The sequence below is a fragment of the Corythoichthys intestinalis genome, chromosome 1 (genome assembly GCF_030265065.1).
Source record: "Corythoichthys intestinalis isolate RoL2023-P3 chromosome 1, ASM3026506v1, whole genome shotgun sequence".
Taxonomy (NCBI): domain Eukaryota; kingdom Metazoa; phylum Chordata; class Actinopteri; order Syngnathiformes; family Syngnathidae; genus Corythoichthys; species Corythoichthys intestinalis.
This window is the reverse complement of record NC_080395.1, coordinates 56,714,477-56,730,305: the sequence shown is the minus strand read 5'-3', so window position 1 is coordinate 56,730,305 and position 15,829 is coordinate 56,714,477. Positions and strand designations below refer to the sequence as shown.

General features: G+C 39.2%; 1 long non-coding RNA gene and 1 other non-coding gene across 2 annotated transcripts; both read left to right on the top strand.

The window, feature by feature from the left end:
• Nucleotides 1–5,291: 5,291 nt before the first annotated feature.
• On the top strand, nt 5,292–14,885 carry LOC130919317 (uncharacterized). Its single transcript, XR_009063945.1, has 3 exons — nt 5,292–5,391; nt 8,792–8,860; nt 14,727–14,885. It is a non-coding gene; the product is annotated as an uncharacterized LOC130919317 (long non-coding RNA).
• LOC130928384 (small nucleolar RNA SNORD67) lies at nt 8,554–8,665 on the top strand. The gene has a single exon (XR_009066674.1). It is a non-coding gene; the product is annotated as a small nucleolar RNA SNORD67 (small nucleolar RNA).
• Nucleotides 14,886–15,829: the final 944 nt, after the last annotated feature.

Below are 15,829 nucleotides of genomic sequence, written 5' to 3'. Positions count from 1 at the left end.
AGCCCATTGGCAACTGACACTATGCTTCCCCATCGCCAATCCCGCCACCAAAGCCCCCCCCCAGATGAGCGCGCCCTATCACATCCAGCCGTGAGCGAGCCCCATCAAACACGCGACAGCCACATGCAGACAAGGGGAGACGCTGCGCGGGCGCCACCCTAGGGCCACGGCACCCACACAGCCAGCCCGGGAAGGGAGGAGCCAGCGCAGCCCATCCCTCTTCCTGCGGCCTAGCAAAGGGGCCATCGTCACCCCCTAGGGATCAAGGGTGGTCCCCCGGGCCACCCAAGCCCCCATCAACCGGCCTTCAAGGATTGGAAGAGGGGACACACCCCCAACCCCAGGTCCCTGGCTGGCAGCCATGACCCAGCACCGTGATGGGATTGTGTGGGGAGGGTATTGCAATATATGCATTAAAATAGGAGAGCTCAGCTTGTGGCAGTGGGACCGCTGCATGGAATTTCTACCCAGCTGCCCCTCCCACCACCCTTTGCTGGAGCTCCTCCGTGGATGTGTGTGGTGCGTTAAAAAGGTGCGGGGCTGGTCGTGAGGAGGCAACGTGATATCACACACACACACACACCCACCAACAGGTCCCATCCATCCTACAACCTTGCTGTGTGACGCATTAAAATCAAGGGGGAGCCGGGCCGGGACTGTATGGCCCCATCCCACCTCTCCCCGGAGGAATGAATGAGTATGTAGGTGCTGCTGCCATTCTGAAGGCAGCTGATTGCCAACGCATTTAAAGACCAATGAGATCAAAGGTTGTGATGGTATGGGCAAAGGACAGCACAGCCCTGCAGAAAGCTGATTTGAAGACTTATTGCAGGCACACATTACAACACGCATGAATAAACTGTGCTGTGTTTTTCGCAATCCTCCGGACCACCAGACCTCTGAGCAAATTGTGAGTCCAACTGATTTCTGGATGGCTTGCGACGTTGAAAGGAAACTTTTGAGGTAAGCATGAGACAGTGTAGAATGTACAGTGGGGAGAACAAGTATTTGATACACTGCCAATGGGAAAATCCATTGGCAGTGTATCAAATACAACTATACACTGTTGAAGGTTTTGGGAGGAGTGAAAGGAACTTTTTTTTTTTTTTTTAGAGAAGGCTGGTCCAAACTTTACTTTCTGAGTGCTGCCTTCAAAAGAATCAAAAGAAACAACAGCCAACTTGAAACCTTTCCACTTTTATATGTTAAACAGAGGATGGGAAACAGGTAATATATATATACAGTATATATATATATATATTATATGTATTTATTTTTAAGTATTAAATCACTATTGATGCGATAGCTGTACAATCTATTTTGCCTGGGAGTAAAATTGGATTGGACATCTGTCGCAATCAATAGTAATGAAACATGATCACTCCATGCCATCCTTCCTGGTTGAAAGTGATTTGATGTTTCTAACTATCAAAGGCAGTGATTGGGCTACAAACAACAAATAATCCAAAGGTATGTTGCTGTAAGTATGTATAAATTTACTGTATATTTACACTACTGAAACAAACTTTGCAGAACAAAAAGAAATATGCACTAATATTTTCATAATTAGCTGTGGGCCATTAAAAACTGGGCAGCGGGGCAAGAGGTCACCGGGTCACACTCCATTTCGGATGTGGCGGTATTAAGTTGGCATCCACTCAGACACAAATTTATAGAAAAATTATGTCATAAGTTTGTGCTCGTTTGTGCTGAAAAACTTTCTCTATGGTGCTATCGTTCTTGATATATTAACAATTATTTTATAGGTCAATCAGCCAGGCCGCCCTTTTTGATTAAAATTTGTGTCAGTCGTTTGTGCTGTAAGTATTTTCGTTTGTGCCGCTATCGTTTTTTGAGAATTAACAATTCTTTACATGTCAATCAGCCAGCCCCCTATTTGGATTAAAAATGGTGTCAATCGTTTGTGCTAGTTTGTGCTGTAAAATTTTTGGTTTGTGCTGTCGTTTTTGAGATATTAATTTTGAGTGATGACGTCAAACAGCTCCCCATTTATTGCAAAATGGACCCGAAATGGTGCCATTCGTTTATGCTACATTTGTGCTCGTTTGTGCTGTAAAAATTTTCATTTGTGCTGCTATCGTTTTATTTGAGATATTAATTTCGAGTGATGACGTCAATCGCAGCAACTCCGTCGCGGCTGACAAAGCATACCAACTCTCTTGATAGCAGAAGGGTGTCCCAACAACTATTGCAAACAAACGTAGAACAAACGAATAGAACCCTTTCGGGTCCGTTTTGCAGTAAATGGGGAGATGCAAGGCACGTCATCCCTCGAAATTAATATATCAAAATCTAAAAAACGATAGCAGCACAAACAACAATTTTTACAGCACAAACGTAGCACAAATGACATGCCATTTTTAGCCATTTTTAATCGAAATGCAGGGCTAGTTGACCTCAGATTGACCTATAAAACAATTGTTTATATCTTAAAATAATAGAAGCACAAACGGAATTTTTATAGCACAAACGAGCACAAACCTAGCACAAATAAATGAATATAATTTTTCTATAAATTTGCGTCTCATGGCAATTTGCGTCGTCAACTTCACGGAGGTGTATTTCACATATAAAATGTTTGCCACCCTTCCAAAAAAATAAAGTGTAGGAAGGGTACCTATTTGTTTAAAGTGCCTGTAACATCATAAAAAAGTCTTAAATAGAATTATTATGCAAACTAAAATCATATTTTTAGACGATTTAACGATATACAACAATTTGGCAAAGCGCAGATGACGAGAAATGTGTCTTTTAATCTGACGTTTATTCCCACCTATCATTATAGCGCTCTCCCGCCTCCATCTGGGCGATGATGTCGGCAGAGTAACGATTTCAGCTAATTTAGAATTCAGCCCCATTGAGGGGGAGGATTCAGAAAGAGGAAAATGTGACAGAGGGCAGCAAAATGTCATCATTGTTTTATTCTCTCTACTCCAATATTTTTACTACATATTTTTATGAAGTATTTTTCTCAAATTGCTAAATAAATGATGTGGTCGTGACAACAGTTTTGTGCTAAATTGAATATGAAATATTAAAACTGCATTTTTTCAGTAAATTACTGCATCATGGTCAAAACTGCCAGCTTCTTAAACCTCCTGAATGGTATTTTATGCCGTCGGAGTTAGTCTGGCTCTCGTCATTTCCCAGAGTGGACTCGGAGGAAATTGGAAACAAAAGGGGAGTGTGACATTATAGGCGACGTGCTAACCCAAACCGAGTGGCTCTTCCAAGTCTCTTTGTTGCCTTTTGAAAACGAAAAATCATACAAAACTATGCTGACTCATGTCACACACGGCGGTGGGGGTGATTATCTTCACCGATCGGCCACCCCCAGCGGCGAGCAAGTTTCGGCTTGTCGTTCTGCTGCGGCCCCGGCAGGCAGCCAGTGCTCGTCCTTGGGGGCGCAGAGGGGAATGAACGCAGAAAATTGCGCATCCTCAGTGGACAAGCCGGCCGACGTCGGAGCACGTAGCTGGCAGAGCCCAAGCAGAGTATAGCGCTCTATAGGTGGGCATTCGAAGAGTACCGAGGGGGGTGGAAGTCTACACAATCAAGAACCGTAGACGAGAGAAGGGGGCTTCCCAGGCCCAAACCGAGGATAGTGCTCTCAGGATGGGCACGCAAAGAGGACTGAGCGGGGTGGAAGTCTATACAATCGAGAACCGGAGACGACCTGGCGCTCCATAGGCCTTTATCGGCCGGCGACCATAGTGTGCGACAAGCCGCCGGTCGTCGGCCAAGTGGCCTCCTCGGTGGACAGGGAGCATTGTCACTCACACCCCCTCCTTATTAAAACATTTGCCATGATCCCTGTATTTGACATAACATATAACACGACACTTACTCACATCGTCATTCGTCCAATGGTCTCTAGATTGTAGAACTTGTTTTGCCCATACTTGGCGGTGAACCGGATCTTTTGGAAATCCAAAAAGCCTCACACCACTCTCCTTGGTGTAGCAAAAAAAGCAACAAAAGCCTGCAGCAAATTGGGCTGGCGTGCAATGATCATCTAATTTTTCATGTGTCTGAGAAGACACACAAGCTCCCTGAGCTAACTGAGGACCACTGTGAGCAACATCATATGTGTACGCTGTGGCCACACGCTAGTATCACACCTGTTCAAAACCTTGGATCATAGCAAGTTACATTGCTTTTTACAAGAATGAAAATACAGCAGCAATTTACATTAGTTTACTTATAATATGATTGATTTGGCCCACTTAAAATGAAAAAGACAAAATTCTCATTGGCCATGAGATGTGTACTACGTTATATGTGAGAGTCCTGCTATAACCATGTGAAGAGTCCTTCTTTGGCCTGCAAAAGTTCCAATTGTGCCATAGGTGAGTTAATGAATAAAACATAATGAACAACCACAATGGGAGTATATCAAACTCCCACATTAAAACTGTTCGGACATTAAGGACCCTCAAGATTCCTATTCTCCTTGTCTAAGCAGCTATACAGGACAGGTTTAAAAAAAAAAAATCTCACTTCAACACTTGTTTTTCTATTTGCACATACTGTACTCTGACAGCTATTTGATCTTAATAGAACCGCCTTTCTTTTTTAATTTGGCTTGATGAGTCTAGTATCGCTGCCCGTTCCTTTAGCCATGATCGGGGGTTTGCATTTGCATCTCAACTTGCACCAATAGGAGTGTCGTGCTGCGGCGCCGACAGTAGTAATGGTGACACTACAATACGTTTCTGTTGAGTTTTATCTTGTGCGCTGCATCGATTTTCTTGTGCGCTGAGTTTGTGCACGCAGTGCGCTATTGCGCACGCGCGGAGCATAGAGGGAATATTGCTGGTGTGATGCAAAAAATAAACTAAATAATCCGCAAAATCAGCTGAATCCGCCATCCTTCTGCATATAATAGTAATGGCTGTATTGTGAAAAATTAATAGTCCGCTGACGTCACATTCGCCTTCTTCCTCAATCCGAGACCATGGCTGGAAGTCTCTCATTTTCGTAGCGCACGATTAAAAAAATTGAATAAATATATCGATCGCTTCCACACACATCCAAGCAGTCTATTTTATTCAGGAGCATAAAATACCGCGTGTAATATGAAATAAACATGCTTTTTTGAGTCACAGGCACTTTTTTTTAAAGAACAAAAAAAAAAAAAAAAAAAGTGTGGAATGGCTGTTGTTCACACTCCCGATCAGTGGGTGGCGGTAGTGCACCCTTAATTGTTTTGCCAGCGGTCATAAAACCATTTTTTTTTAAAAACTGAATACGACCAATCAGCGTCGCCACAGCGCTTCTGCCTATCACAGCCTTCACAGGGCGGAAGTCTCCGGTCCAAATCGCCTACTTGACTTCAAGAACTCTCTTTCTGACGGTGTACTCGTCCTGGTAAGGTCACATTGGATTGATAAACTCAAATGTACTTTTTCAGAAAATACGATGATGATTTAGACGTTTTGGTTGCATATGTTGAAGAGCTTTGTAGTTTAACGGCTGCTCGCAAAAATGCTGCTCCGTTCTTTTAGCTATATATTTTTGCTCTGTTTTCTCTCGTTTTAAATGAACGAGGATAAATATAAATTGTGTTGTTAACTCGCAAGCAAGTACAGTATATTTAGCGTCAGTCGACCTTCCTTAGAAGCTTCATTATTCAATTTTCTTTCGTCGGGCATGCCTACTGACAGGTTCATGGTCGAATAATCTGACGATTAGTAAATTTACACAAAAAAATATGGTATATGTTTGGAATGACAAGCAGTAACTCCAAAAATAGAGGAGATACATGTACATCAACTAAGTAATGCATGGTTTGTATTGGGTAACTTTTCGTCATCGTGGATCAGCAGCCACGTGGTTTACAAACAATTGTGTGGTGGGATAGCACACCCGGGTTGACCCTGATCGTTACATAAGTGGAATGCATTGATTGATATATTCTGAAGATGTTTCTGTTGCCATCACTTTACACTGCCGACCCTTCAGAATAGTTATTTAACATCAATGATAGCCAGTGCCAGCGAATGAGTTAAGCCCCCGCAAACTGAGTGAATGTGCTACTTTTAGTTTTCCTTAATAGGGAATGGGACGTACTACGTCACTGTTTGGACGCGCCTCCATGCTGGCAATATGATTTACTTCCGGTTCGGCAGAGTCAATGCTGATTGTAACGTGTGGTAGTGCTAAGCTAACTCCTTCGGTGTTTTAGAAAGAAAATATGGGCGTTTATTGTTGCGTTACCGGGTTCAGCAGCGTCTCCCACAGACAAAAAGGGGTTAGGAAAAATGGACTCACTTTTCACCGTTTTCCTGCATGGAGGACCAAATATCAGATCACGAAGGTACTACGGATGGCTGGAATTGCAGCGGTTCGTCGGAAAAGCATTTCTTATCATATTTCTGCTGGAATGAGAGTATTCCCCTCATCTCTACTCTTGTAAGTTGAACTACTTATCCGTTTTGGTTTCAATACGGTTTTTTTGTTTTGTTTTTTTTTTGTTGTGTAAATCTGCCTCGGTAGCAATGCTAACCTACTCCTCCTCCTCACCTACCTGTTGTGTTACTAGGAAAACCTGCATATGAAATGCTGACAACACATCCCGATTGGTCACCATATCTCTTCTTGGGTTATTCTGAGGTCAAGCACACCACATCGGAGCGTTATGAGAGGTTGGAAAGGCGAAGAGTGCACGCTGAAACTTCAGTTTGCTCTGCTCTTACAAACACGATCCCAAGTGTTGTTGTGAAAAGTCAATAAAATATGAATACCAAAACATGACTTGAACAACTTCTTGACAAACTGTAACTGCTTGTTGTTTACTTCAGGTCTTCATAATAAACAGGTGTAATAATTACAAAGTCAGGTGACTTAATTTTGTTATTCTATTTGGAATATGCATTGACGATGTGTGGACAGTGTTGTAGACAAGAACTGGGACTGATAAGTTGCAATAGATTTATTTCAAGTAATGCAACTTCTCCAATACAGTATTTGAGCTGACAGTTTAAAATCTTTAAATTAGTGCAAACAAGGCCCACCCTCTGACGGGGTCAGCAAATATTATATAATTATAAGTAATATATACAAGTTTAACATAAATGTGTCTTTGTCAAAGCAGTTTAAAAACTATTTACTGGCCTTGGGTAAATTGCCAGACAGAATAAATATGTGGTTTAAAGTTCTTGCATTTCCATTTTAAGTATTGCAAGTACTAGTCTCCAACACAGTATTTGAACTGACAGTTTAAAATCCTTTTAGTACAAAATGGCCCACACTCTGGCAGGGGGCAGCAAATATTATAATACATAATACATTATAATAAGCTATATACTATATAAATACAAGATCACAACAAAACCTGTATTTTTCAAAGCAGTTAAAAAACATCCAGTGGCCTTAGGTAAATAAACGTGTATAAATATGTACTTTACAGTTCTTGCATTTCTATTTTAGGTATTGCAACTTTTCCAACACTATTTGAATTGACAGTCTAAAGTCTACATTAGTGCAAATAAGAATATTATAAATTAAAAATAATAATAGAATATATAAATTCAACATTACAATGAAACGTGTCTTTGTCAAAGTGATTAAAAAAAAACGTCACTGGCCATAGTTGAATAGCCAGGCAGAATAAATATGTGCATTACAGTTCTTGCATTTTCACAAGTTAAAAGCCCGCAGTTCATCGACGAGAAGGGCAGACCCAGATGGCGTCTGCAGCAGGGGCTTGTTTGAGTCCGACACAGGACAAATGGAACCACTCCATTGAACAAATTTTCTTTGTCAAATGATCCAAGAAGAGAGATGGTGACCAATCGGGATGTGTTGTCAGCAGGTTTACCTAGGAACACAACAGGTAGGTGAGTCGTAGTAGGCGAGCATTGCTACCGAGGCAGATTTACACAACGGTGTAAAAAAAGAAAAACGTATTGAAACCAAAAGTGGATAAATCGTTCAACTTACAAGAGTAGAGATGACAGGAACACACTCTCATTCCAGCAGAAATATGATCATAAGAAATGCTTTTCCGACAAACCGCTGCAATCCAGCCATCCGTCGTACCTTCGTGAGCTGATATTTGGTCCTCCATGCAGGAAAACGGTGAAAAGTGAGTCCATTTTTCCTAACCCCTTTTTGTCTGTGGGAGACGCTGCTGCACCCGGTAACGCAACAATAAACGCCCATATTTTCTTTCTAAAACACCGAAGGAGTTAGCTTAGCACTACCACACGTTACAATCCGCATTGACTCTGCCGAACCGGAAGTAAATCATATTGCCAGCATGGAGGCGCGTCCAAACAGTGACGTAGTACGTCCCATTCCCTATAGCCAAAATCTGATTGCTGGCAGTGTTTTTGCATTTGGCATCGCAGAAAGCCAACCGCAGAATAATAGACATTGAATTACTTCTTGCAAGATAGGTTTTTATCTGAGAATTAATTCGAATGGTTTTCAGAGACTATATAAAGTACATCAACCTTTTTTGTCCTCATTCACACAGGCTTTTTTAATTGAACAAATTTAAGTATGACGCAAGAGTGGGAGTTTATATATGAGAGTGATGAGTTGCACTAATCAGTTGGGGTGTGTTGCAGTGGCATCAACACTCCAATCTGACTCAACCTGAGGACGCACGATGTGCACAGGGGCCATCTGACTCATATCTCCCATGCATGATCTTTTTATGGTCCCAGTCGGACCATTGGATATCACATTAATCATTCCGCATTTTTGAAAAATTACATTTATTTGAAACTTGCTCATGCATCTATGTCTTTGTTTTCCATAGAGTTCTGTGGTGGATGACACCTGTGTCTTGATTCAGCAGAAGATGAACATCAGCCTGATAGCCGACTTGGTTTGTAAAATTCATAAGAAGCTATTATAATAATATAATAAGCTATTTCAGTAGTCCAATCCTTGCCACATTCAGGCCTCATGAATGGATGCCTGCTCAATATCCTGATTGATCGTAGTGAGGTTGAAAATGTCTGTCTATAATGAATTGTGCATTCCAGTATAGATCAAGGGCGTAGGCTTGGTCTCAATATAGGGATATAGGAATATGTAGGGACGATATAAAAGCATAAGCTGCATGTACACTTTTTGCTCGGGACAGGACATTAATAAGACCAAACAGATTGGGCGGTCAGGGCTACATTTCTGACCAATGAGAACCTAATTAATTGATAAGTTAAATGATTAATGCAAAATCTGTATTGACTTGTACTAATTTTTACACTGCAAATTTTACATCATACCGTCTTAATCTGATAATTTTTCTTATCTAGTTGAATATATATATATATATTTATATATAGTTTTAAAGGCTAGCTAACGGATAAATGCATCAAATTCTTTCACATTTAGTAAATATTTGCATTTGTTCTTTTAGGCCCATATATCTAAGTTTTTTTTTTTTTTTTTTTTTTTTCCCCTAAAACAAAGAAATGATTTGAAATGTTTTGAACAATATCTAGAATTAAGAGCATTTCTGACAAGTTTTTTTTTTTTTTAAGATTAAATATATAAACTTTTTGTTTCAAATGTGATTTTCAGCTAGCAATTTTTATTTCAAGAAATCTGAAATTTAATTGAAGCACTGGCAGATAATTTCACTTATTTCTAGTGGATTTACACTGAAAACGAGGGAATTTAAGCCGCCCCCCCTCCTCCCCTTTTTTTTTTTCTTTTTTTAAGGGGGTGGGTTTTTGCAGTGCATATGTATTAGTTCAGGTGATACCATTTGATTGTACCCTTTGTTTTCGAAAACTACTAAAGACACATTTTGAAAACGTCCAGAATAAATGTCTGGATTTTAGTGGCAAATTTAAATTGCATTATTTGAACACAAAGTATGTTAACATACACAAGAAATACAAACTTGTTAATCATCTCTCAAGTATCCAGGAATGGAAAAAAATTAACATTTTTCTTTAGAGCTGAAACGAATACTCGAGTAACTCGAGTTTAAAAACTGATCCGAGTAATTTTATTCACCTCGAGTAATCGTTTATTTTGACAGCTCTAAGCATCACGTTTTGCTCGGACTACTTTTAATGCGGGACAACGCGCTGATGTCACGTGCGTAGAGGAAGAAGCAAAAAAAAAAAAACTGCAGCTGACAACCGCTACAAACGACGCCGACGTTGCTAAATACTAGCCCGCTCATGCTACGTTAGTTGCAGGTAGCGTCCAATGAGTCTCATAGAGATCACATGTATGTTGAACTAGATGGACAGTGACAGACTAGGCCGCGTCTGGGCAGCGTTAGCAAACAGCCGCCATCTTAATGCAGTAGAGCGCTAATAAAGAGCGCTAAACGCTAATATACTGTATAAGATTAACGTTACTGTCACTACTAGCTCACCTTACGTTAGCACTGCGGAGGGCTAGGTTTCAATTAATTAAGACCGCTTTCGATGCGTGGCTAACGTGTCTTACATACAGGCTATAACATAACATAGCGTTGTGGAGTGATGAGGGTGTCAAATAAAAACTCAATAATGCTAACTATCAATTTTAGCTCAGTAGTCATTGCTGGATAAAACACCAAGTAGCACTAGTCCCTAATGTGCTCCAATACAGCCTGTATCATACATTTATTTTGAACAGTGCAAAAACTCAAAATCCTATCAGGACTTACAGTTTAGACTAACTTAAAACTTAACTAGAACTTAAAAATGGCTTGACACAAATAGAAATTTAATTGAAAAACGTGGGAAAAAATCCTAACTTTTAAGTGATGTGTGTTATCAAGGCTAAAGGCATTTTTAGGTGTGTTTATATATATATATACTTTTTTAAAATAAGATCTAAAGGTTTTTTGAGTGAAAGCAGTGAATTAGTCATTTTTTAAAATTCAAATTACATCTGAGATGCAATTGTTGGCTGTTTTCAACAATATACATAAAAAATAAAGACATTGATTGACTGAAAATGATAAAATGTCTTGTTTTCTCATGTATATCTATAATTGCTCTTCACCTAAAAATATATTTGTTTTATCCGATTACTCGATTAATCGATAGAATTTTCAGTCGATTACTCGATTACTAAAATATTCGATAGCTGCAGCCCTATTTTTCTTATTACCACTCAAAATTGTCTTTCTAGATATAACAAAAAATGTCTTAGTCATGGAATAACACCAATAAAAGTAGAGCCATCCTTCAGAATTAACTGTTTTTGTCCACAAGCACAGCCAAACTCAACAAAAAAGTGAAAGCTCTTTGGGCTACTTTAAGACCACATAAGTAAAATAAAAACAAAAACTGGGGAGAAGGTTGTAAACCTTGGTTCACCACATTCCTTACAGCTGAGCAGTTGACTATATTTCTCGGTTTAATTATCGTTAACATAGTGGAAAACGCATACAGGAGGACACTTCTACTGTAACTAAGCAGCTTCCCACTCAGGATAGCAAGTTCACACAGTTTATCATAATGGTAATCCTAACTCTATTATTTCCATAACTTACTGTGGCTGCTGGCCAAAAAAAACTTATAATATCCCTCCTCTTCGAAGCGGGTGAAGGAGGGTATGCCCACATGCAAAGTAATTCTGAACTGTGAGAGTGTGTGCGTGCATCTGTGTGTCAGGGGGTTGGTCAAGTCATCAGCCAATCAAATGTGCGTTTAAGGGGGGGCGGTAAATATAAGTCTGAACATAATGAAAACAATTCATTCAATAATTGTAGGGTCAATTCTATTATTACAATATATGGGAAGACAATCCAAATGACTTTTTATAACTGAACACATTATATAATGCAAATAAGGTTGCTTAAAAGTTGGTGGAGACAATTTGAGCATCCTGAAAAGTTGGTAGTGTTATGTCCCTACCGTCCCTATGAAAACCTACGCCCTTGGTATGGATTATATATTGCTCTAAAAAATTAACAATAGTTCTTAATTTTTGAATTTCATGAAAAAGTGTCACACATATTAAGGTTGAAAATGTCGTTCTAGAAGCACCTGTGCATTTCAGTTAAGATTATAAATTGCTCTAAAACTTAAGTCTCTTTGAATGTTATGAAGTTTGTTGCCGCTATTAAGGGTAAATTGTCATTTTGTAAAAAATTGTGTATTTCTCGGTTGTTTGTAAATAACTAAAAATAACAATTGTAATCTATTTTATGAAAATTTTGGCACATCATTTTTAAATTTATTTTGAATAGAAAGTGATCCATTTAACATGTTTACATGGTCAAAGATTTGCAGAAAGGTAAATTGATGGCCAAGTTTTGAGAAATTTACATGATTAGTGTTTTTGCATGAATAATAATTATCAAGCTAATATATACAAATTTGTTAGTTCAGAAAGTGTATGTCAAATACTGTAATTTCCCGAATACCCATGTATAACGCGCACCCCAAATTTACTTGTAAAATCTAGGGGAAATTATTCTACCCGTGTATAACGCGCACCCTAATTTTAGCACCAATAAATAGAAGAATAAAAGTAAACAGAGCTCGTGTACAGATACAGAAATGTCATTTTACTGACTGGTGAAACACAGCACAAGCATAGCACATTGGTAGTTCAAAACATTACCGTAAACTGACAATATGCACGGTAATATAATCTGACAACTTCTCCAATTTACCAAAATCCAGGAGAAAAACAAAACAGATGTGACTTTTCTTTTAAAGGCTGCTGTATAACTTGATTGTTTCATCATGATGAATAAATGTTTCTTCCATGGATTGATACGTTAAAAGGGAGGACCGAAGTTGGAAATCGGAACGAGCGCATCGCTACTCTAACACGAGGAACTATGGTTATTTAGGTTTGTTTCCCGAGGGACAGATATAGTTGACGGACACAGGAAGTCTGTTGTTACGTTTGTTATAGGTCAGAGTTGCTGAGTTGCAATAAACGTTGACTCAAATGAGTTCAAGAAACTAAATTCTGTGCTTTTTGAAGAGTGAAAAAGGCCGAATTTAACAGGCGAAATTATTCGACTAATCAGAGTGAAGTATTACCGAAACAAAATGGTGACGTCATGTACCGTAATGGTCGGCAACGGATCGCTGCATACGTTTTCTTCAACACAACATGGCCGTGTCAATAAAAAAAAAATCTGTCTTTATATATATTTATATATACCGTAATTTCCCGAATATATCGCACACTTTTTCCCCCAAAATCAACTTGTAAAATCATGGTGCGCATTATAAACGGGTACATGGATGGAGACAGAAATGTATATATAAACAGATTTTTATTATTGACACGGCCACGTTGTGTTGAAGAAACGTATGGGGCGCCCCGTTGCCGACCATTATGGTACATGTCGTCACATTTTGTTTCAGTAATACTTCCCTCTAATTGGCCGAATGATTTCGTCTGTGTTAAATTCTGCTCTTTTCACGCTTCATAAAGCACAGAATTTTGTTTCTTGAACTCATTTGAGTCGACGTTTATTGCAGCTCCGCAACTCTGACCATAACAAACGTAAGCACACAGACTTCCTGTGTCCGTCAACTATATCTATTCCTCAGGAAACTCAAACCCAAACAACAATAGTTCCTATGTTACAGTCTAGTGTGCAGCGATGCGCTCTTTCCGATTTCTGGCGTAAATTTTACCGTATCAATCCATGGAAGAAACATTTATTCATCATGATGAAACGAGCAAGTTATACAGCAGCCTTTAAAAGAAGTCACATCTGTTTTTCTCCTAGATTCTGGTAAGTTGGAGAAGTTGTCAAATCATATTACTGTAAATCTTGTCAGTTTATGGTAATGTTTTGAACTACCAATGTGCTATGCTTTTGCTGTGTTTCAAAATGTGCTGTGTGTAAAATGACATTTCTGTATCTGTACACAAGCTCTGTTTTCTTGTATTCTTCTATTTATTGGTGCTAAAATTAGGGTGCGCGTTATAAACGGGTACAATAATTTTCCCTAGATTTTACAAGTAAATTTGGGGTGCGCATTATACGTGGGTGCGCCTTATATTCGGGAAATCCCGGTACATATATATATTTCTGTCTCCATCTCTGTACCCGTGTATAATGGGCACCATGATTTTACAAGTTGATTTTGGGGGGGGGGGGGAAAGTGCGCGTTCGGGAAATTACGGTAGGTCTCTGGTGTAAAATGACTAATCCCCACCTCTCGACTATGTGATTTGACTCTGTTATGATGGAAATTTAGATTTGTTTCAGATTGATAGATTAGGTCATGCCATTTTGTTTTCTTTCAGGTTATACATTTTTTTGGGGTATGCTTTTTTTTGACATAACACTTAATATCACAAGGGTCACAGTGTCTCAAGGGTGCTTGAGTCATCTGGCAGGAGAAGGCAGGATTCAAAGAGGGGCTACCCTGAACTGGTTGCCAGTGCAGGGCACAAAGAGAAAAAACATTCACGCAAATCTTCATAGCGATGGGTAATTTGGAGTGTTAAAGCAATCTTTTGTTCTTCTTTTGCACACTACTAAACTAATTATTGCAACTTGCAAGTTTAACTCAAATGACTAAAATAATAACATTTAATTTCCACACGACATTCCAAAACCAAGTTGGTCATAGTGCTTAATGTTTAAAAAGCTGCACAAAATGAAAAACCTTGCTCTAATAACTTTTTTTTGGTGGGGGGGGGTGTCACCGTACAATTTTACTGGTCGGAAAAATTCCATCATTTTAATCATAATTGTTGCTATTATTTTTACACTGCTACTCATCTTGTCTTCATTTTCTTCTGATTGTTTTCAGGCGGTGAGCTTCGAGGCAATGTAAACCTTATCAACTCTGAATGGGAACCAAGAGGTCCTAGGCCTGTAGCGAACCCAATTGCACCGAAAGCAAAGTGGAGTCTTTGAAGTATTTTAGCTCATTACTCTCCTGTAGTAGTTTATAAATAAAGATTTGGAGAAAGTGCTGGCTTTTTATTTTTTTTTGTCATTAGTAACCTGAATTTTTTTTTTTCCCCCAATCGATCACACTACTGTTGCAATTATTTGCTTAACCACAAGGTGCCGCTCAAACACTAGCAATCATGTGTGGTCAGGTACTGCTGAGCTATTTCATGGACATGATCTTCGGGTTTCAAATATAATCTGGGCCTTTCAAAGGTCGCTTGCAATATTTCCTTGGGCCCTGATTGAGATACTACATTGACGTGGCCTGTTGGCAGCATGGCGACAGGTTAGCATGACTCACTGCACAGACGTCATGATTAAATGACATTTATGGTTCCAAGCTGTTCCTTACCCTCTATTTTTGAAGTGAAAATATGCAGGTTTAATTCATATCATGGATATGATTGGATTACAAAATCAATTTGAAGCACAATTCAGAGAATTTAAAGGGAAACAGTCATTTTGATGATTTGGTCCTAAACCATTTACTCTGCCATCAAGCTGTGCTGACAGGTTTCAGCCACCGATTATCTAAGTAGATTATCTAACTTTCACATGCATGTCTTTTTTTCATGTGGGCTTTGTCTTGGTGAGACCAGGGCCGGCCCAGGCCATTTGGGGGCCCTAAGCAAAATAATGCAGAGGGGCCCATATTTTTGGCCCACCATTTCGTCACCGTGTACTGTGAAACCCATACATGCAATCCAACCCATACGTCCATATTTTGTATATTAATCAGATTTTGTTGCACTGCATACTTCAAACTTCTCACCCCAAATGATTGTCAGTACTTACAGTAGATAACGCCAAACCTTTTTCTAAAAGAGGAAAGAAGTTAAGAACTTTTTTTTTTTTTTTTTTTTTTAATAAAAAATAAAGCAAACTGTAGTAAACAAAATAGAATATAAATTTTTAAAAATTGCCAGTTTGGGGGCCCCTAGTAATCAGGGGCTGTAA